Source organism: Rhinopithecus roxellana, chromosome 1, assembly GCF_007565055.1.
Source record: "Rhinopithecus roxellana isolate Shanxi Qingling chromosome 1, ASM756505v1, whole genome shotgun sequence".
NCBI classification, from domain to species: Eukaryota; Metazoa; Chordata; class Mammalia; order Primates; family Cercopithecidae; genus Rhinopithecus; species Rhinopithecus roxellana.
In genome coordinates this window covers 168955015-168978998 of record NC_044549.1, presented here as the reverse complement: position 1 = coordinate 168978998, position 23984 = coordinate 168955015, and the positions used below count along the sequence as shown (strand labels likewise).

At 36.3% G+C, this 23984-nt stretch overlaps 1 protein-coding gene across 6 annotated transcripts in view; it reads right to left on the bottom strand.

Annotated features, from left to right (window-relative positions):
* The window catches only part of THRB (thyroid hormone receptor beta), a 389921-nt gene that overhangs the window by 229186 nt on the left and 136751 nt on the right, over positions 1 to 23984 (bottom strand). For 5 of the 6 annotated variants that reach the window (XM_030933219.1, XM_030933237.1, XM_030933217.1 and 2 more), the window contains exon 2: positions 79 to 150. The gene's annotated coding sequence lies outside the window, so the exon portion shown is untranslated. Of the gene's footprint in view, positions 1 to 78; positions 151 to 11336; positions 11678 to 23984 lie in introns of those variants that run through there. The other variant, XM_010357318.2, reaches the window with a different exon arrangement.

Below are 23984 nucleotides of genomic sequence, written 5' to 3'. Positions count from 1 at the left end.
GATAATTCCAATAATGCTAAAAAGGGACAATTAATAGCAAAGATCGTAGGTTTGCAAATAGTCAAGCTGACATCTGACCTTCTTATTCATTAAATCATGTGTGGAATTTGGCACCCACGCAGGACAGCCAACCAGAAGGAAATCGCAGATCTGGAAAAAAGGAAACACAGAAGATAAATATAATTTGTTGTTTTAAAGTTTCCCAACATTTGATTAATCTACAACTGTTCTTATTTCTATGTTTAAATAGGGTCTGGTTTCAGAGCTGTCTCTGATTTTGAATAAATGCAAATAGATTTAGATAAAATCTTATTCTAAAGGGGAGATGGTTTCAGGGAAAGGGACTCTAACACAAGGACTGTAAGAACACATTACAGGCATGGGACAACTTTTGTGAATCTCAGAGATCTGCATTTCTGTGGGGTTTTAGGGACAAGACTCAAGAGCTTTGGACTGGCAGTCTGTGAAGATGAATAAAAGGCAAATGTGAACCTCAAACTGTTTAGTCACACTGTGTTAAAGAGAATCCTGCTTCATCTCAGTGGATAGTTCCTGGAATAGGTCTCAACATATAAAAGCTGCAACTGAGCCGTTGGGGTGGGACACTGTCATATGAAACCTGTGGGGAAGCGATGGGTTCTCCATCAGGGTATGCATCTGAGCATGAAGCCATGGAGCTGTCTAGATTGTGCTAAATGCAATCATATGGTGAACACTTCTCCCAGGTACAAACAAGATGAGAAAGGCAGCCAAACAGACCACGACACCTGCTATGCCACAGAGGATGTCGCTGAGTGGCTGTCTGCATGGCAAGCGAGAAGCCGCTTTTTAACTAACTGCAGTCCTACAATTTTTGTTGTTGCTGTTGTGAATAACACAGAAATTTTAGAAAAACAGAAGTTAGCAGGGAAAATATGTCTGGGTTCCCACTACCCAAAATATAAACCATTGCTAACATTTTGTCATGTATGCTGTATTTTTTTTAATTTAAAAAAGGGTATAATTTAAAATAACACAAAGAATGCCTTTTTGTAAATTAGAAAAATTAGAGCATAGGTATAATCTCCTTGATAACCCCACGCCACGCCCAGATTGTGAGTTGGTTTGTATCTTTCAAGACCACTATTTTTCTTTTTTAACATTCACATACATAAATGCATATCCACGGCAATGAACAATGCTTGTGTAGTTTTAATTTACCTATATGATATGAATCCCTGTTTGTGTATCTTTCATTCTACATTTTTGACTCAATATGATGGATGTGGTCTTGAACCATGCTAATCTATAACAGCTCATTTCCTTTAACTGCCACACAATTGAGTAAATATATATTCAGTTGTTGGCTTTTCACCCAATATCCAACGTTTATGGCTACATAAAAGCCCTTGTTATATCATTAAAGTGATTGTTGGTTATGTGTGGGTGTGCATATGTATGTGAGCATAAGCAAATTTTCTCTGCTCTTGACTCTGGGTTTCTGAAGAAGCTGCCCTGTCTTGTTTCTGCAGTGGTTCTTCCACCCTAAGACTCCATGCAGTGGACACTCAGTATGTTAAAAGGAAAAATATATTTATTAAAATTGACTTGCTTATTACTAATTTTCTTCCCTTTTAAAACAACATTAAGGAAGACTTTGGAGTTATATTTATTTATTTTCTTCAAAATTTCTCTGCACCGCCCATTTCATAAACCTTCAAGTCCAAAACCTTTAACTTCACCTGACCATTTGGCTGACATTCAGGAACTCTGATAGTGCACGGCTGAAGACCAAGGCAATTAAGAAGCTTATTCAAAAAGGATTCTCAAAGACTACATTAACAAAGCCAGGAAGGCTTGTGTTTGTAGCAGTTGTTATGACTTTATGGCAATTATGTGTACATATACACCATTGCCCCGACATTAATATATAAATACAAAACTGTATTTATATATATATTTTGAATGCAAAAGTTGGACCTCAATATATTTTTCTTGAGAGTGTAATTTTGATTTAGGCTTTGAACAATGTATCTGAACTTGACTCTGTGAAAAACCCAAAAATTCTCATATAATTAATAAGCGTTTGTATACACAACATTTATTAATCACACAATATGAACTGGGTTGTTCTAATTATTTTGTCTAATTTCACATAAGGTAATCCTCACAATGACCATACGAGGTAAGTATTATAAATAGCCCCGTTTTTCAGATGAAGAAAGGAGAGGAGAACAGTTAAGCATTTTGCCCAAAGTCAAACGGTGCAGAAGAGGCCAGCCAAGAATCGCACCCAGGCAGTCTGATGTCATGGGCCTTGTTCTAAATGATTGAGAACAGATTCAGGTTTTAAAGATAAAACTGCGAAGAAGAAAATGAAACACTGTCACTGAGGTGGCTTCCAAATTTTGCTATAATACAAACATGCGGCGTCTTTTTCATGATATGCCTCAAACTGAGAACAAACCAAATTAGAGTTCTTCAAGTAGACAAATTGAAAGTGATTTCCCTGTGATGAAGGAAATTTAAAGCAGCAAGTTCAAGCCCCAAACCCTTCCAACTTAAACATACCCATTCTCAGTTCTTCTCTTTAGAAAACTCAGGGACTGTGAATTTGCTCATGGCTCAAAGGAGACTGCCCAGTTTTGTTTACACAAGATTCAAAGCAAAAATGAGAATCACTCCCTGGGACAGCTTGAGTTCAGAATGTGTGTTCTTTGCACATTTTAATAGGGGCACAAATATATTAACAGTGTGGTTATTTTGTAGTTTCAAAGGAATCTGTTTTGTAACTGATTCATATTTATATTTGGAATATAGTTATTTCTGGGTATGAAACAGTTCATTTTGTTAAGCCATCTGACCTGAGGTGAGGTTGGCACCATTTCCCATGACTGCTCCCAATTAGTGCAAATTGAAGGTTAAAGGATAAATAAAGTCCCTTTAACTTGGTTTACTAATACGTTATTTATAAATGGCTCTTTACTTGACCTATTTTTTTGACAGTAACTTTGTATGAATGAAATTGCACAGAACAAACTAGCAAATACATAATGCATATTTTATTGCAAAGCATTTAAAGGGTTAAATTTAAATGAATTCAATTTTAAAGGGGTTAATATTAGAGCAAAATTAATGCTTTCTCCTCCTCCTCCTCCTTCCTCTCTCTCTCTCTCTCTCATCTCTGGTTTCTCACTAAATCATATGAGGCCTGAGCTAGACTGATTGCATTGTATTAGTGGCCTTTTAATTTTTTTGTAAAGTGCTTATTCATTCTTTTAAAGTTTTATTTTGACAGTTAAATAGTATCCCATAATATCACACTTATTGAAGGCCAGTGAAATCTTTTCTTTTGCTATTCCAAATAGGACTACAAAGCATAGCATCGTACAAGTGCCAGTTCTCACACATACAAGTTAAAATATAGAACAAATCTGAATAGAATTGGCCATTCAATGGGAATGCACATTTTACATTGTGATTGTATTTCCAAATTAGATTCTATAGAGGTCATTTCAATTTATGTCTATGTCTGAAAGTCCTGTTTCTCCATATCTTTGCTAATATGTTATTAAACATTATATTTATCTACTTGATAGCAGATAAATGGAATCCTAGTTAGAGTTCACATATATCTTGGGTAAGTAAAGTTGTGAATCTTCTGATATCTCTAAACGTTATTTGTATTTCTTATTGTGTGAATTTTCCTCCCTCCGTTTCCTTCCTTCTTTTTTTCCTTCCTTCCTTCCTGTCTTCCTTTCAATGGTTTGCCCAATATTTTCTGCTACATTGATGGACATTTTCTTATTGATGAGCCATTACATTATATCTTCTAGAGAAATAAATTCTTGTTCTTTTGGCTTTGCTTTTGGGAGTTTTGTCAATATCTTTTTTTTTCCTAATTTTTTTCCCTCCTTTCCTCCCTGCCTTCCTTATTTCCTTTCCTCTCCTCTTCTCTCCTCTCCTCTCCTTCTTTTCCTTTCCTCTCTTTCTGTGGTAAAACAATTAACATGAAATCTACCCTGCTAACAATTTTTTTTTTTTTTGAGACAAGGTCTCACTTTGTCACCCAGGCTGGAGTGCAGTGGTACAATCTTGGCTCACTGACACTTCCATCTCCTGGGCTCAAGAGATCCTCCTGCCTCAGCATCCTGAGTAGGTGGGATGACAGGCATGTACCACCACACTCAGCTAATTTTTATATTTTTGTAGAGGTGGGTTTTGACACACATGTTGCCGAGGCTGGTCTCAAACTCCTGAGCTCAAGCGATCTGCCTGCCTCAGCCTCCCAAAGTGCTGGGATTATAGGCATAAGCCACCATGCCCAGCTCATAACAAATTTGCTCTCCCATGATTGCCATGAGAATATGCCTTAGATAGCTTGTTATGGATGAGAAACACACAGCAGAGTTGACTCACGTCAGTTGTCTCCACCAAGGCCACCCCAGGTCAGCCCAGACCAGCCAAGACCCATCCATATAAGACAGCCCAGCAAAGATGAGCAGAGTCACCTAGCTGACATACAGCTGGCCACAAATGCATGAGTGAGTTCACCCAAGACGGGCAGAATCAGCCAGCCACCTCTCAGACTCATGAGCTACTGAATGCTAATTATTTCAAACTATGTTTTGTGGTAATTTGTTACTATCCCTGGTAATTCCCAATAATGTCATTATGTACTGGATAACTGATAGAGGATTTATCCTTGTTGCACTCAAAAAAAAAAAAAAAAAAAAAAAGAGACAGAGAGATACCCACATAAAAAATGATTTAAAATTAGGTAATAAAATTCAGCAAATATCCATCAAATGCCAGCTGTATGAATCAGGGTTATCCAGGAAAACATAAACTGGCTGAAGTATTTAAACAGAAAGATTATAATGCAGGGGATTGATTATGTAAGTGAAGGAAAAGAAGTGAAGTCGAGCAGGGGAATATGAGGCATCCAGCAGGAAACCCCTAAGCTATCGAGACAAGAATGGAGGTGTTGATTTTGGAGCCCTGGGTTGGGGTCATTCAACAGAAACTGAAAGCTTTAATTGGCGATTCCAGTAGGAACCGAAGCCACAGAGGAGACACAACTGTTGTCAGAGATATCGTCTGAGGCAGAGAGAGTGGAGAAGAAATACCCTGGCTTCTCCCTTCCTTCAGTCCTCCGATCTTCCACCAAGGCCTTCCAATGGCTGAACCCAGAGGAGGCACATACCTCAGGAGGCAGCCCCTCAGTAATACAGAGGCAGGGCGTGCAGAGGATCTGTGGGCAAGCAGGTGAATACACAGTCATGCTGTGCAAGGTACCATACAAGGTGTTGCTCAGTGCTTTGTGTGGCATCCTTAAAAACAACAGAATCAGAAAAGATACTGGGCTTGATGGTTAGAAAGGGCCCAACTGGGTGGAAATGAGGGAAAGGATGTTCAGGCTGCAGCAACCGTAGGAGCGAAATGCAGGGAATAGCAAGTATTCTGGTTTGGCTAAGAAGGCTGTGTGTTTGGGAGAGGGAAACAGAGGTAGAGAATGGGTGATGAGGCTGCAAAGGCAGAAACAGTGCTAGAGCTTGAAAGATTCGGTTCTAATCCAAGTAGATTGGACTTTTGTTCTAAAGGCAATGAGAAATTTGATGGTTCTGAGCAAAGGATAATATAATACCAGTTGTGCATTAGGAATATTAGCCTGATAGAAATTTGAAGGATCAATTAGAGAACGACAAACTAGACTAGGGGTTATTAATTTAAGTGTAGACCTCAGGGAATTTACAACCCTCCTTAAGTAATTTGTAGAACTTTGTTCGAGCATTCAATTTCCTGAGAGATGGTGCATAGTTGTTGCATGGTTTTCAGCGGAGTCTATGACTCCTGACCCCATAAAAACTGTTTAAGCACCGGAAAGCAAGGAAATCATCTAGAAAGCTTCTACCATAATTTCTTTAATGAGGATCAAAAACATAACAGTGGTAATGGAAATAAAAAGGAGAAAATGGAAACATTTATGAGGCATGGACTAAACACATAATCTAGCTGAACCTGAACAGAAACAAAACAAGCCCAAGAGTACTGAAAGGCTTAACTATGGGCAACATCCATCTGTTATTCTTTTTCTTCCTTCTATAAAATGGAGAAATCAACTCCTGTTTCCAAGATACCATAACAATTTACTAAATTAGAAAGTTCTAAGATAAACATAAAGCATATATATCATCACTGCCCTTCTCCCATGTTCACCACACGACTAATCAAATTGCAGTCTTTCTTTACTGCTGACTCCAACCACAATCTCTAAATCCTTCTCAAATAGCACCCAGACAGGCATTGCCAACCAGTTTAAGAAGAAACTTACATGTCATCGCTGCTGTAAGACGTTTTCTAGCGCTAGCATTTTTTATGAATATTTATTGTACTGACTGTTCCTTTGTTTCATAAAGATCTAGTACCAGTGAATGGGTTTGTTTGGCAGAACGTATTACATACTGATATATATATTTCCCACATGTGGGAAATTTAATCACATACAGCTGGATTACTAACTAGGTCTTATGCAAGTTCATGAATCTATTTAATGTTAATTCAAAGCAATTGACACAGATTTTAACTAAGCTGAATTAGGAGGGAAAACTGTGTTTACGTGAAAAATTACTCTATTTTTTTTTTATTTTTATTATACTTTAAGTTCTAGGGTACATGTGCATAACGTGCAGGTTTGTTACATATGTATACTTATGCCATGTTGGTGTGCTGCACCCACCAACTCGTCAGCACCCATCAATTCATCATTTATATCATGTATAACTCCCCAATGCAATCCCTCCCTCCTCCCCCCTCCCCATGATAGGCCCCAGTGTGTGATGATCCCCTTCCCGAGTGAAAGTGATCTCATTGTTCAGTTCCCACCTATGAGTGAGAACATGCAGTGTTTGGTTTTCTCTTCTTGTGATAGTTTGCTAAGAATGATGGTTTCCAGCTGCATCCATGTCCCTACAAAGGACGCAAACTCATCCTTTTTTATGGCTGCATATCCAATTATCATAGTAAAGTTTTAAAACCAGCACATGTCATCACAATCAACTATGAGTGACTTCATTGTTTGGTAAATTCTGAACGCCAATCGTTGGCAAGTAGGTATATAGTATTGCCAAAAGCCACCTGTGTTTTAAAAGATGGTGACTTTTGGGTTGGCACTCGAATGTCACTATGGTGATTTTATTTCCTTGGGATGTTTTCTATCTGACATTTGAAAAGATGTGTAATTTCAACACAGAACCACAATATAGACAGATTCAGATACATCAAGTTTGTTTTCTACTTGTAGTTGATCAACAAGAAAATTATTACTCTCTACTTCAGCATGAAGACTTCGCCTGCTCCCCTCTACATCAAATTCTGAAGTATGACCCATTCAAACAGAAACAAACAGCATTTGGAAAAAATATACTCACAAAATTGGAAAAAAAATCCTCTAATGTACTAAATTCCCAGCAGTAATTATTTGACCATGATCCACAATAAAAAATAATGTTTTAATCTGTAACATATACATACACAAATATGTAGGGATATATATATATGTCTGAAACAAAAGTTCCACAAAATAATATTCTTACTCCTGTGATACACTTGGATACCTTCTATTCCATTGAACTCTACCCTATTTTGTTCTATTTTATGTACTATTTCATTTTTTTAAAAGTAATAACCTGCTAAATTGATTTCATTACCCACTAATATAGCCCAACCACAGTTTGGAAAACACTACTGAAGCAAAATGACTAAAGTACTCTGACTTTATTCACCAATGTAAACATATCCACAAAAGACCAATCCTGAGCAACTTAGCAGGGGAAAAAAAAAATCTCTTGGCTTGCTCCCTAGTATCCTGGATGAAGCCAAGGTTTGCTGAGCCAATTTTTGTAGTTTGTGGTTGACAATGACTGAAAACTGAAAGGCAGAGATCAAATCCTCACTTTCCCTCTCAACACATCTCTTCCGCTGGGTAATTTATACAGTGCAAGTATCAAGCTATTCAATTTTGCTGTCATTTACTGTTCTTTTTCCAACAGCAATGGAAACACAGCATCAGTTTACTGTCTTCTCTCTTAGGTAGAATTAGATTATTGTCCCTCCTACCCCTTTAAACAAGGATGGCATTCACCACTTCAGAGTCACTCTCAGAGGATCGCCAAACAAAGCATGGCAGGGAAACTACTATCCATGAAGGAGCAATAGCCGAATCTGGGGATTGAGGTTGTCAGTCCAGCTTATATACAAGAACACTCTTTATAATGGTTCTTTTGATTGAGTGGACACAATTAGAACTGAATCAACATAATTAATAGTAGAAACAAATAGACACTTTAGGCATGCAGAGTGCAGCGAACTACTCTGTGCCTCAAGTTCTGTAATAGGACAGTAACAATGCTTAATTTATAGAGACCAGGGTTAAATTAGTAAGTTCAATATTAAAAATGTATGAAGTGCTTGGAAGAATGCCTGGCCCAAGAAAGCATGCTATAAGTGTTGTTTTTATTATTATGCTGGCCCTGGGAATTGGCAGATTTTGGTCTAGTTCTATGCTGAATCCAGTGCAAAAACCCAGGAAAAGAAGGGATGGTTCTAAGTGCCCCTAGAGTTATGCTCCTCATTTAAAGTGTCAAACTGGGACACTTTTGAGGGCTGTTGGATTGGTTCATTGTATTGATTGTGGGGATGCTTTAACAGCATATACATATGTCATAATTTATCAAATTGTATATTTTAAATACAATTTTTTATGTCAATGAGACTTTAATAAAGCTAATAAAGTTATCTTTATTTAATTAAAATTAAATAAAGTTAATAAAGCAGACCAAAACTAAAAGAATATTTAAAGGAGTATACTTCCAGTAGAAGGAGAAAGATCCCAGATAGGAGCTTGGAAACACAGGAAGGAAGGATGAACACCAGAAATGGTAAATATGCGGTAAATATAAATGCAGTAAATACAAATGAATATATAAATGAATATTAACTATTTAAAACAATATAAAAATTGTTATTTCTTGTGGAATTTAAAACATATGTAGAATTGAAATGTGAGACAATAATACAAAAGGGAAGAGTGGTAAATAAAATTAAGTCCCTTGCATTTTCTGGAAAATAGTCAAAGTCACAATTTATATTATACATTAATAAATTAATGATTCACTTTGTAATTCCTAGGGTAACCACTAAAAGAAGAGTAAAAGAATAAATCACTAACAAGCCAGTAGAGGTGAAATATTTCATTAATTCAAAATACAGTAACAAAGGAGAGGAAAAGGAACACTAAATAGCTGGGGCAAATAAAATGTCAAAGAGTAATATGATGGATTATAACACGAGTATATCAGTAATTGCATAAAATGCAGATAAACAGTTCACATAATATACATATACTGAATTATTTTTTAAATCCCAGTTAAACGCTGCTTAACTGAGACACACTTTTTATATTAGGACACACAATTTGAAAGAAAAAAAGGATTGAAAAAATTACATGTAAATTATATTAATGTCAGATACTGTAAACTTAATGACAAGGGATATTACTAGAGATAAAAAAGACATTTTATAATAGTAAAAGAATCCAATAGAAAGCTATGAGTGATAAATCTGAATGCACCTAGTTACTAAGCCTCAAAATATATAAAGCCAACTTTGCTAGAACTAGAAAAAGAAATAAGAAAATCCACAATTAATGTGTGAGGGTTTAATACACCTCTCTCAGTAACTGGTAGAACAGGCTGTTAAAAATGAATAAGAACATAGATAAGGATAAGGTGATGAATACATTTGACCTAATAGATCTACTTATAACATTACAGCCAACAATTACAGAATACACATTGAACATTTACCAACATCTATGATGTGTTGATAATAAATGAGTCTGAATAAATTTCAAAGATCAAAAATCAAACAGAAGATATTTTCTGACCACATCATAATTAAATAGAAATCAATAATAAAATAATAACTAAAAATTACACAAATATTTGGAAATTAAGCAATACCCTTCTAATTAACCCATGGGTCAAAGATTACGCAGAGTGGAAATTAGACAATATTATTAACCGAAATAGAAGAAAACATGCCACCTCAAGTGTGTGAGATGCAGCTAAAGGTGTGACTGGAGGGAAATTTCTATACTTAAATGCATGTATCAAAAAAAAAGACAGCCAATGTCCTAAGAAGACAATCAATGATTTAAGTATCCATCTCAAGAAACCCTAAAAATAATGCCATATTAGGGTCAACCAAAGTGGAAAGGAGAAAATAACAATTAGTAATACATAGAATAGAAGTGTAACAGAGAAAATCAGTCAAGTCAAAAACTGATTCTTTGAAAATACTAATAAAATCGTAAACCTATAGCCAGATTTATTAAGATAAAAGGAGAGAAAGGAAAAATTACATGTATTGAATAAAAAAGAAATCACTATAAATCCTACAGACAATAAAAAGATAAGGGGATATATGAACACTTTATGGCAATATTTGAAAATGTCAATGAAATGGACAAATTACTTAAAAAAACCTTACTCAAACAGGAAAAAATAATAAAAATGTGAATGGTACCATACTCATTAAAGAAATTGAATTTGTATATACAAATCTACTCACACAGTACTCTCTAGGCCTAAACTGCTGGAGAGTGAGTTCTACCAAATACTTAAAGGAAAAACCACACCAATTTTACATAGCTCATCCAGATTATAGAAGAAGTGGGATCATGTCTCAACTCATTTGATGAGACTCATTTTATGAGGCCAGGATAGTCTTGATCCCATGACAGTATAAGGGTATTATGAGAAAAGAAAATTATAACTAGCATTTTTTATGAATTTAGAAGAACAATTAAACAAAGTATTAGCAGACCGAATCCTGAGATAATTTTAAAAGGATAACACATTAATGCAAGAAGGTTTACTTTTAAAAATACAAGGTGGGTTTAATATTAGCAATCAATGTAAAGCACTCTATTAATAGAAAAACGAAAAGCATCTGGTCCTTTAAATGGGTACATTGATCTATTCATGATAAAACACTCAGCAAACTAGGTGTATGGTAAATTTTGAAAACTTTACATTTTCCTAATGCCTCAACAGCCCTACAATAGACTGAACACACCCTGCCCTGGTGTCCAGGTTGTACTAGTGTAATAAGGCTGGTCCCTGCCACAAGTCCCCCTTCTTTCCTTCCCTTGAATGTCACCTAGTGACATTCAAACACACCAATGAAATCCCTCATGCCTTTTTCTTGTATACGCCTTCCTGACCCCCTAAAGAGGCACCAGTCTGTAGGTCCTCATTCTCTTGGCTCCCCACTTACTTAGTGAGCCCGCTCACCTGGCCCTTCTCCCATAGGGCCTTCTGCATGATGCGCTGTGCTTTCCTTTCTAGGACCCGCAAGCATAATAGATGATTTAATTGCATATGCCTCTCATAGTATTTCCATGGCCTTACTGAAGTGATCCTTAAAGACCTCACAAGGAGGATTTACTCTCCAATTTACAACACACTAGGATTGGAAGAAAATGCTCTCAATCTGATAAAACCCTATAGCAAACATGCTAATGATGAATATTGAAAGTTTCCCCTGAGACTAAGAATGATTTAAGGATAATTTCTATAACCACCTCTATAAAACATTATACAAGAAATCGCAGACCTTGCAATTAGGAAAAAAAGACTGAAAAAGGAAGAGATAAAACTGTGGTTATTCTTTGAAATCATAATTGTGTATGAGGAAAACCAAAACATCCTCCAGATAAATTATTAAAACTAATAAGTTAATAAAGCCACACCACTGGATATAAGATCAACATATAAAATTCAATTGGAATTCTATATACCAACAAACATTTAGAAAATGAAAGTCAGTCAATTACACCATTTATATTGGCATAAACATATCAAATACTTTAAAATGCATTTTTAAAAGATATCCAAGACTTCTAAATGAGAAACTACAAAACTTTACTGAGAAAAAGCAAAAGAGATCAATACATGATCATAGATTGGGGGCCTCAATATTGTAAAGATGTCAATTCTCCCTAAATTAGTATATAGATTCAATATATAGGAATCCCTATCAAAATCTCACAAGTCTTGGGCTTTTTTTTTTTTCTGGTGGAAATTAGTAAACTAATTCTAAGATGTATGTGAAACAGCAATGAGCCAAGAATAATCAAGGCAAAATTAAAAGAGAAGAATATTAGAGGACTTAATACTACTAGCTACAGTATTATAAATCTACATTAATTAAAACAGTGTGCTATTGACACAGGATAGACAAATAGATCAGAAGAGCTCCAAAGAGAGTACAGAAACAGAAACACATATACCATCATTAATCATTAAAAGTGACATTGCATTGTAGTGAGAAAGGGCATTGTCCTGAATAAATGGTGGTAGGTTAACTGGATACCCATACTGTAAAAAATATTTTTGTACCTTACTTCACATGATACAGGAAAATCAATCCCAGGTGGGTTGCTGGTAAAAATGTAAAAGGTGAAACACGAAATTCTCAGAAAGATAACATATGGGAACATATTCACGATTTGGGGGTAAACAAAGTTTTCTTAAACAGGACACAAACAGCATTAACAATAGAGGAAAAAAGAAATAAATAAACAATAAATGTTAAAAGGAGACAATAAAGGAAAAGGTAAGAAATTAGATTATATTAAAATTAGGAACTTCTCTTCACCAAAAGACACCATTATGAGAGTGAAAAGTGGGAAACAATAATTGTATTACATATGACTGACAAAGGAATCATATTCAGGATATATATTGAACTCCTATAAATCATTAAGAAAAAGGTAACCCAATATAAAATGGCCAAAAGACTTAGATATTCTCACACAAGAAGATACTCAAATGCAAATAAACATATAAAAAGTGCTCAACCTCATTATTTATCAGAAGAGTGTGAATTTAAAACACAATGAGATATCTACACACACCTACCAGAATGGCTAAAATTAAAAATACTGCCAATACCTAGTATTAGAGAAGATGTGAAGAAACTGGAATTCTCATACACTGTTGGTGAAGTATAACCATTTTGACAGTTCTACAATATCTCCTAAAGCTGAATACACATGTATTATTAACCAGCATCTTCACTCGCAAACCTAACAGAAATGTTTACACATGGTCACCAAAAGACCTGTACAAAAATGTCCATAGCTGCTCTTTGCATAATAATCAAAAGCTGAAAACAATTCACATGTTCATCAATAGTAAAACAGATTAAAACTTGTAATACAGTCCAATTCAAGTCAGAAATGATAGATAGTCTTCCAAACACAATATTGAGCAAAATATGCCAGACACAAGAAAGTATCTTCTATATTAGGCCATTATATACAGTTCTAAACAAAGCAAAATTAACCTCTGGTTTTAGAACTCCAGGGAGTTCAGTCTCTCCTTTGGGGAGAGGCTGAAAGTGGGTATGAAGAGAGTTTTTCCTTCTTGTCAATATTGTATTTCATGATCTAAATAGTGATTGTGTAGGTGGATTTGTTTTGCAAAAATTTATTAAGTTGTATGCTAATGATTTGTATACATCTCTGTGTATATGTTTCATTTTAATAAAAATGTTTATTTAAGGTAATTTCTCTAAGAAATATCAATACTTTTTTTTGTACTTAGCATTCACAAGAATACAAACATGTGGCAGGGAACAGTGATGGGACCTATAGCATACATCAGGGTAAATTTCAGACATCTTATCTATTGTAACATGGTGCTGTGTGTAGTATCTATATGAAATGGTATAAATGAGGAGGCTAAAAGAAACAGCATTAAGTTTTCAGGATTTTCTGTAAATACGCTGCTTAGTATGTTATTCATTTCTTTTTTCTTGGTGAAGAATAACAGAATTTTTTTTCTCATGTATAGTTGTAGATCAGCACCCCAAATCATGCAACGAATCAGTTTCTTCTCTTCTCATTGACTTCTAAAAAATTCAGCCCTAAATTTGTGTATACCCTTAGATCAGTAGTTTTCAAACTTTCTTTACCATGGCCACAGACAGAAATTTTATATGATGACCTAATGCACAAACACGCACATCAATCTGAAACTTACATAAGATATAATACCCTTACTTTGTGCAATGGCCTCTGATATTCTGTTCTCACCTTCACATCTTAATCTGTTAAAAATGATGGGTGCTCACTAAGATGGTTTCCAAGGCCATTAATGTGTTGCAACGAAGTTTGAAAAACATTGTCTTCTAGACAATGGTACATATTAGGCATTCAATAAAACGTTATTGAATGAATAGTGGTATGCATTTTGTTAATTTGGCCTAAACTCCAGCTTGTTGTTAGCCTTGTTTTCCTTTGCCTTCTCACCTTTTGTTCTTATTTATGTCAACTTCTTATAGTGTATGTATCTTTAGAAATTGTCTTAATCTTTTCCAGAACAAGTCCTTAAAAAACACTCTTAAAGTCACACAGTAAATCGGTCAGAGCAGAGACAGGAGAGAAAAGGTCATCCCAAGGCACCCAAGGTGCTGGGAACAAGAAGCTTAACACCTGTAGGACAGACACTTCCTGTCCCACCTCTGTAACAATGTCTGCAGCACTAGGACACATGAGAGCAGATGGTGACTGGGACTAAGTGCCTGGAACTCACCTCTAACCTTACAGGGAACCCTATATACTCTTGCTTTCCATGAAGTTCTCTTGCATTTCCAACAGATGGGAGAGAGTGAGCCAGCTCATTCTGAGAAACACAAAGACACTTTTTGAAAGAGGAACAAAGGGTTCTGCAACTGACAATGAAGAATGGTGTGAGCATCTATGTGCATCACTGTGATAAAGAAGCTCATGGTCTTGAGTTTCCTTTATCTCTCTTTTCAGGGTGTAAAATCTTTCTCAGGCCATTGACATTTTGTGTCAACAGAAGAGCTAGCAAACATGTTGGAAGGAACTAGTTCAGGCATGTGAGAATAAACCTTATCTTTCTAACACAGGAACAAATTTAACCTTAATAAAACTTTTATTTTAAAACATTTCTGTTGGTACTATTAAACAAAACTTTCATACAAAAAGTTCTTGGATCACTTTCGGGCAAGTTGCCATTCTGGCTTATCTTCAACACCCAAAGAAAGGAAAACATGTTTTAGGCCAAGCCCCATGGTCCAGTTCAGTAATGCTGTCCCTGTGAGGATAGGGCTGTGGGCTAGAGAAGAGAGGTGAACGTGACTGGTCATTGCGTTAGCTAGAAAGGGTCAAAAATGACAAGGAATGTAACAGGGCTTAATGGACCAGAAGTCAAAAATGCAGTCTAATATTTGCCTTCACACATGTCTACAGAAACATTTGTTTTAACAGTATGAAATCAGAAGCAGCCTGCAAATTTCAAACCAGGGTGGTTGGTTTTAGAAGGTCTTTGTGCACCCATTCAAACTCAAACTTACAAACTCACAATACAAGAATTCATCACAACAAAATACTAAATGTAAACACCAGGATGAAAAACTATATATACAAAATAAGAATTCAACCATATTTTAAGCATACACATATAGTATATATGCATAGAAAAAGACTTGGAAGAAACACTCCAAAATATTAAGAGGAGCTATAAACACAGGTTAGTGAAATTAAGAATGAATATTCAATTTCTTCTTTATTCTTTTCTTTAGTTTTCAAATTCCCACTATAGGCAGAGATTGCTTTGATAGCTCAATAAACAGAGCTATTTAAAAAATGTAATAAACTATTTCTTTATAAACCCTAGTTTTTTTCATTCATTGACAAATATCTGGATAACATTTTGTCCATTTTCTCTTTAACAACATCTTCAGGGGTTAAATTGCAACTCAACAAGGAGAGCAGGCTGACTGAAATGCAAGAGTGAATCACATGCAAAGTAAAAGTGAAACATGGATTCTTACTCCCGAATATATTTGCATGAAGAAAAACCAACTTAAAAAAAAAAAACAAAAACTCTTGTCAGAAACACTCTTTGTCTTGTATATTTTTTTCACGTGGGATGTGTAGAATAATTTAAAACTGTAGTCCATAAGTAACACTAAAGGTTTAGATAGCCTAGTCTACACACAGTCAGTGTAAATGTCACACACCCATGAATTCCTTGGTACAGAGTTCCACAGTTCTACAGCAACTCACGTCACCCAGCTGGCTATAAGCAAACTGAGCAACAGACAAATCTCTGCAGACATTTGACAAGGAAATAAAGGCTGCACAAAGAAATGAGGCTGTCTATTCAAGCTAGGACCATAGAAAATTCACTGTGAGTTAGCAAGCACACCAGCATACACGTCAAATAAAGTGTCTTCATTTTTCATGCACTTTCTAGTTACATTGTCACTTTCCTGAACTGTACAGGTCAGTGTGGATATCACCAAAGGCTCAGTGTTGTACTGCCAGGTGCAGGAAGGAAAAAGGCAGGTTAATCTGTTCTATCACTTACTTCTCTGACTATATATTGGGTGATTCCATATGATAAAAAACAAAACAAAGCAAACAAGGAAAAGACATTTGTATGGTCTCAAGGTATTTAATCTCACATAACATATTAATTATAAAACTTTGTATTAAGAAGCTCCTTAATTTTAAAAAATAGGTTTGTTTTTTATCTCTTAATCTAAATAATGTAACATTTAATAAAGCAGATATGCATAGCAAATTTTAAATACTAAGATGTGGGCAAGTCATCTCAATCCCTTGCTAAGCATTGCTAAAATTAAAAAAAAAAATTCTTAGTAAGGAGGATGGACCTTACTAAGTACATCATTCACAATATGGTAGTCTTGTGCCCTGATTTCAATTCAATGTTTCTATAAAGAATTTTAAAGGTTGCATAGTATTCCATGGGATATATGTACCACATTTTCATTATCCACTCCATCACTGATGGGCATTTAGGTTGGTTCCATGTCTTTGCTATTGTGAACAGTGAGGCCATTATCCTTAGCAAGCTAACACGGGAACAGAAAGCCAAACACTGCATGTTCTCACTAATAAGTAGGAGCCAAATGATGAAAATACATGGACACATACAGGGGAGCAACACACACTAGGGCCTTTTGGGTGGAGGATAGGAGGAGGGAGAGGCTCAGTAAAAATAACTAATGAGTACTAGGCTTAATACCTGGGTGATGAAATATAACTAATGAGTACTAGGCTTAATACCTGGGTGATGAAATAATCTATACAACAAATCCCCATGACACAAGTTTACCTATGTAACAAACCTGAACTTGTACCCTTGAACTTAAAAGTTAAAAAAAAGTTAAAGGAACTTCAAATGCTATCGCAAATAGGACAGAAATACGTTTACTTTGGAAAAATACACAAGACATAATGAGTGACTAAGAGCTAACCATTGGGTTTTCTTGTCTATGTTGGGAAAGCAAAGTTTTTTGACATCTTAGAATGTCTGCCAGTCTTAGGCTAAGACATTGGCTACTGAATTTGGAACTGACACTTGGGCTACTGAGAGTACACACTGAAGGAAAGAGAAGGAAATCCGAATGGGGATTTCGGATGGGAAAAGGGGATGAGTTTCGGCTCCGTCTGGATTTCCACTCTCAAAGAAAGGATTACCATGTCAACTCATGAGTAAAAGTGAAGAAGAGCAAACTTCTAAGTTAATTAAAAGAACTTGGTTTGGAAATAAGATTTTGAATCCCTCATGGCTATGAAGACTTACCTTTGCATCCACCCTCCAGTGAGGAGCTCACAGAAGGCTCAAGATAAAAAAAAAAGTGGATTTCTTCATAAGCCCACATTGATATAGATAAATACATGAGTAAACAAAAAAATAAATAGAGGAGAAGGGAAAACTCTTCCTCAAGGTAGAATGGATGTTAAAACTAGAGGGTGAAAATTTAAGGAGGAAAAGACATTTGTATGGTCTCAAGGTATTTAATCTCACATAACATATTAATTACAAAGAAGACAATAGGAACTTTCCAATGAGAAAACCTGACAGACAGCACCTTAACCAAGTGATTAAAACTAACATCCTCAATAATGGAGTAAAGTGGCATCATGTGACTCCTGATATGATGCACTGAGAAGGACACAAGATCATTAATGTGGTATTCCTTCCAAAGGTACATCACCTGAACATAACATTAAGGAAATATCAGAAATACACACTGGAGACGTTCTACAAAATAATTGGCTTGTATCCTCCAAAAATACCAAGGTCAAGAAACACAAAGAAAGGCTGAGGAACTGTTTCTGAATAAAGGAGCCTAATGAGACATGACAACCAAATGCAGCATGATATCCTGGAATGGATCCTAATTGGGAAAAAAAATTGTTACCAAAGACATGATTGGTCAGTGGACAAAATTTGAACAGACGATGTCAATTAGATAATAGTATGTATCAATGTTGAATTTTCTGGGTTTGATAACTGGGCTGTGGTTATGTAAGAGGCTGTCCTTGTTCTTAGGAAATACACAATGAAACACTTAGGAATGAGGACATAAAAGACAGTAAGGTGGGTGACAGAGATTTAGTAGCACAAAAAAAGCATTTTCGCTACACTGGAATTCCTTCCTGGCTATACCAGAGAGAGGCCCGTGAGGTCAGGCCAAATGGGCAGTGAGGCTCAGTGCATTCACCTGAAGGGAGAAAGGGTGTACACAAGGTATACTTATATTAGTAAAAACACACGGTAGAGTCATCTGTGGATCTGGAGGAATTTCTATAATCTTAACACTTGTATATCTGAGTCTGGCTTATCATGGAAACTCCTAAACATCAGCTATCTGAAAAATACATTCATTCTATTCCAATGGTTCCCCAAGTCTTAACTCATTCTAGCATCAACTCTAAAGTCCAGAGTCTCATCTAAATATCATCCAAATCAGATATGAGTGAGACTTGAGGTATGATTCATCCTGAGGCAGAATTCTTCTCCAGCTGTGAACCTGTGAAACCAGACAAATTATGTGCTTCTAAAATTCAATGGTGAGAAAGACACAGCATAGACATTCCCATTCCAAACAGGAGAATTAGGAAAAAAGGAGAGGGTGAAGGATCTTGAGCAAGTCAAAATCTAGCAAGATACATTTAATCATACTTTAGGATTGAGAATAATCCTCTTTGGTTTGATGCTCTGCCCTTCAGGTCCACTAGAGTGGTGGAGGTACAGATCCCAAAGCTCCAGGTGGTCCTGAACAGCCTCAAAAGGTTCCCAGGACAGTCGTAGACCCAAGACTTTGGTGAAAGGCTGTCTGGCCTGTTGAAACTGAGATGGTGGCCCTGATGATCTCTGAACTGTCTTTGCAGGCTCTTCTCCCCTTACTCATCTGACAAAGGGCTAATATCCAGAATCTACAAAGAACTCAAACAAATATACAAGAAAAAAACAACCCCATCAAAAAGTGGGGAAAGGATATGAACAGACATTTCTCAAAAGAAGACATTCATACAGCCAACAGACACATGAAAAAATGCTCATCATCACTCGCCATCAGAGAAATGCAAATCAAAACCACAATGAGATACCATCTCACACCAGTTAGAATGGCAATCATTAAGAAGTCAGGAAACAACAGGTGTTGGAGAGGATGTGGAGAAATAGGAACACTTTTACACTGTTGGTGGGATTGTACACTAGTTCAACCATTATGGAAAACAGTATGGCAATTCCTCAAGGATCTAGAACTAGATGTACCATATGACCCAGCCATCCCACTACTGGGTATATACCCAAAGGATTATAAATTATTCTACTACAAAGACACATGCACACGTATGTTTATTGCGGCACTATTCACAATAGCAAAGTCTTGGAATCAACCCAAATGTCCATCTGTGACAGACTGGATTAAGAAAATGTGGCACATACACACCATGGAATACTATGCAGCCATAAAAAAGGATGAGTTTGTGTCCTTTGTAGGGACAGGGATGCAGCTGGAAACCATCATTCTTAGCAAACTATCACAAGAAGAGAAAACCAAACACCGCATGTTCTCACTCATAGGTGGGAACTGAACAATGAGATCACTTGGACTCGGGAAGGGGAACATCACACACTGGGGCCTATCATGGGGAGGGGGGAGGAGGGAGGGATTGCATTGGGGAGTTATACATGATATAAATGATGAATTGATGGGTGCTGACGAGTTGATGGGTGCAGCACACCAACATGGCATAAGTATACATATGTAACAAACCTGCACGTTATGCACATGTACCCTAGAACTTAAAGTATAATAAAAAAAAAAAAAAAAAAAAAAGAATAGTACGTGCTTACAGCCAAATAGTTCTATGGTCCAGGCCAGTCAAGTCTAAGAAATCCAACAGGCTTCTTTCATTCTGTACTGCTTTGTCTGTCTCCCTTAGTTCCAACTGGCAGTGTCTTTGCTGATATGATCCCATTCTATCCTGGCTTTGCTAAGACCCCACTAGAACTGCCCTTAAAGTCTATAATTCTAGCACACACCTCAAAACTCTTCCAGCCTCCACCCCTTGCTCAGTTCCAAAGCCACTTCCATGTTTTCAGGTATTTGTTACAGCAGCACCTCAATTCTTCGTACTAAAAAAGTCACTAGTAGTGCCACATCAGACATGATGGTGAAAACCATTTTCTCTACACTGGGATTCCTCCCTGCCCATACAAGAGAGAGGCCAGTTGAACACGCCAGAAAAGAAGGAACAAACACAAAGGAACCGAGGCTTTCCTTCCCCACCCTCCTGTCAGACCCCCTTACACCAAAGATGGTCTCTGATTGCCAGTCACGAAAACTTTCTTCAGGGGAGATGGGTTATAGGAAGGTAAAGACATAGAATAAATTGCTCTTTGGCAATATATAGAGACGTATACTTAAAAATTTTTAGCAACTAGCCATGATTCTTGGTGACCTATTGCCAATAATTTAACTGAAGATGTAAAGGTTCTTATTTACGGTGAGGCACCTGACCTGAAGATTGAAATAAAATGAGGTAGTATCCTTGACTCAATTTTGTTGGTTTTATGGGTTTTTTTGTCCCCCAAAATGAACACCAATATTTTAGGCTGAAAATCTCAGAGCTTCAAGGGATGTCTAGAGATAATCTCATTCAAATTCCTCTTTTCACAATTGGGAAAAGCAAGGAGTTGAGCAGAAATGTAAAGTGACTTTCTCAGTCTTAATCTTGTGCCAGGACTGGAATCTTTGTCTCTTCAAAAAAAAACTATTATTATTTGACTAGAAATAAAACATTATGTGGTTAAAAAAATTCAAAACGTTCAAAAGAGCATATCATGACAAATGAGTCTCCCTAGAGTTTGTGACCCTCATTAAAACCTTACATATCTTCCCAGAAATGTTCCTGGCATACACATACGTATATACCTGTGTATCCCTTTTTTTCATAGAAGATTGTTCATATTATAACTCTATCTTTCTCATTTTGTTTGGCCCGTAATTTGAACTCTTTTCATATCAATATATTCAAATTTACTGTCCACTTCTGAGGGGGTTACACTGTATTCCATTGTTCTTATTCCATTTGTAATTTATTAAAGCATTTCCCTAGTGACAGACTTTTAGGTTGTACGATGTTCTTTGGGATTATCAACTACGCTGTACTCGTGGAATTTATGTATTTTAACAATGTGTGTCTTTTCATACACTTCCGTCATCTTGTTTTTCTGAAAACTTTGTCTTTAGCAACCACTCCCCTGCCATTCTGTATTCCCTTGCCTTTCATTAGTTTCCCTTGCATGTTTATCACTGCCTGAAATAGTATGTACTTGATTGTTTATTTTTTATTATTTATGTCTGTTGACTAGAATGGAAGCTCCACGGAATTAGGAACTTCATTTTATTTACTGCTATATCCTTAGCCCAGAGAACAGTGACTGGTTCCTGGTAGATGTTTAATAAATATTTGATGAATAAATTAATAAATGCTTTGCACACTTTACTATTAGATATTGTTTTTCTTACTAATTCATAAGAGTGCTGTATAGTAATTAAATGAGCCTTTGTCATTTGTGTTACCAATATACTTTCCAGTGTATTTATTTGACTTTGTTGATGGCATTATTTTTTGCCATAAAGAAATGTTATATAGCCAAACGTAACATATCTTTCCTTTATTGTATAGCTTTTGGGTTTTGTGTCTTGCTTAGAAAGGCCTTATGCACTCCAGAGTTATTTTTAAAAACTTGTCTGGTACTTTAATGGTTTGTTTTTATGTTGGAGTCTTTGATTCATTTGGAATTTATTTTGGCATAAGTAGTAGCCGTGTATTCAGCTTTGTTATTTTTCCCAAATAGTCCATTGACCCAACATTAATTAAAGAATAATGCATCCTTTTCTCATTATTCTGAATGTCATCTTTATCATATACCAAATTCTCATAAATATTTACATCTGAATTTTCCAGTGCCTATTATCTTTTGTTCATTTGTCTGCCTATTTCTGTGTTGGTATGAATTTGCTGTAATTCCCCTTGATTTAATGTATTTTAACATTTGTGTAAGACTGGGCTCTCCTCTTTGTCTCCTTTCCACTGTAATTTTCCTGTCAATTCTCACATGGTTATTTTTCCATAAGAACATCAGAAACCACTGAACCAGTCAATCCACTGTCAAAACATTCCCTTAATACTTTACAGAGGTCAGAATATCATATATTTAGGAATAAATGACATCAATAAAAGAACTTAGCTCTCTTGAGTCCTGAATGTTCTTTATGCTCTCCCAACTTCCTTGATATACACAAATAAAATTTAATTTTCCTCGATGGGAAGAATGAATGTGACTCTTATACCAAAACTAAAACAAAACCTTCTGTTCCAGGTATCTTTTGCTGTGAAGCAGTACCACATCACCCCAAAATGTAGTGGCTTAAAACAGCAACCACTTTTATTACATCTGATAATTTTGTGGGCCCAGAATTCAAGCAGGGCTTCGCTGGGTGGTTCTTCTGCCTTCATATGGTGTTAATTGAGGATACTCAGTGAAGTTCAGCTGGTGGTTGGGCTGGTCTGGAAGTACAAAGTGGCTTCATCCACTTGCATGACACCTTGGCAAGGATGACAGGAAGGCTGAGCTGAGAGCTGAGCTGGGATTATCTCCCAGAGTTCCTAGATGTGGCCTCTCCAGCATGGCAGCTTCAGGGTAGTTGGAATTTTTAGATGGTGACTCAGGCTCCAAAAGCAGGTGTTCCAGAGAACAGGGAGAAGGCTGCATGGCCTTTAATGGTCTAGCCACAGAAGTCGCTTAGTGTCTCTTCTGCTGTATTCTCTTGGTCAGTGAGGTCACAAGCCTGCCCAAATTCAAGGGAAGGGGATATAGACCTTTATCTCTTGATGGGAGAATGCCAAAGAATTTGTGACCGTGTTTAAAAATCACCATTCCTTTGAATAGTAGAAAACTAGACAATTTTCTCATTAGTTTAATAACTCAAGACTTTTCTACAATCTTCTTTTCTACTTTCCTCACTTCTGTCACTGGAAATATTGCCATGATTCAAAACTGTAAGATTTTAATTTTAAAAACACATTTTCAGTTGAGTTGTATTCTTTGCCCATGTGAATGGGAACAGCCATGGTCCTCAGCATGACTTTGGCTCTATCTGTCCATTGTTTCTGCTACCCACTTCTGGCCACTTTATAGCTTGCTGGTGCCTCCACCAGAGAGTGGCAGGAGCAGAGAAAGTTTTTCCATTAAAAAAATCTTGTTATTTGGCAGCAGTTTTGCATAAAGGCAGAAAGCAAATTAAAACTAAAAGCACATATTTTGAGGATTAACTGTGAAACTCAACCACTCATTACAAAGAACACCACAGCTGGCCATTCTTTCTACTAATCCAAGGCCTTAATTCAAAGACCCCTAAAGACGTGCTCCAGTAATCCCCTTTATGCCTTCGTAGATTATGCCTTTCTTTTCTAAATTCCAGTGATAATAGTAACATTTATTGATTATCTGCTGTGCCAGGTGCTTTACACATGTTTATTATTGCATTTAACCCTAACAGCACTCCAAGGC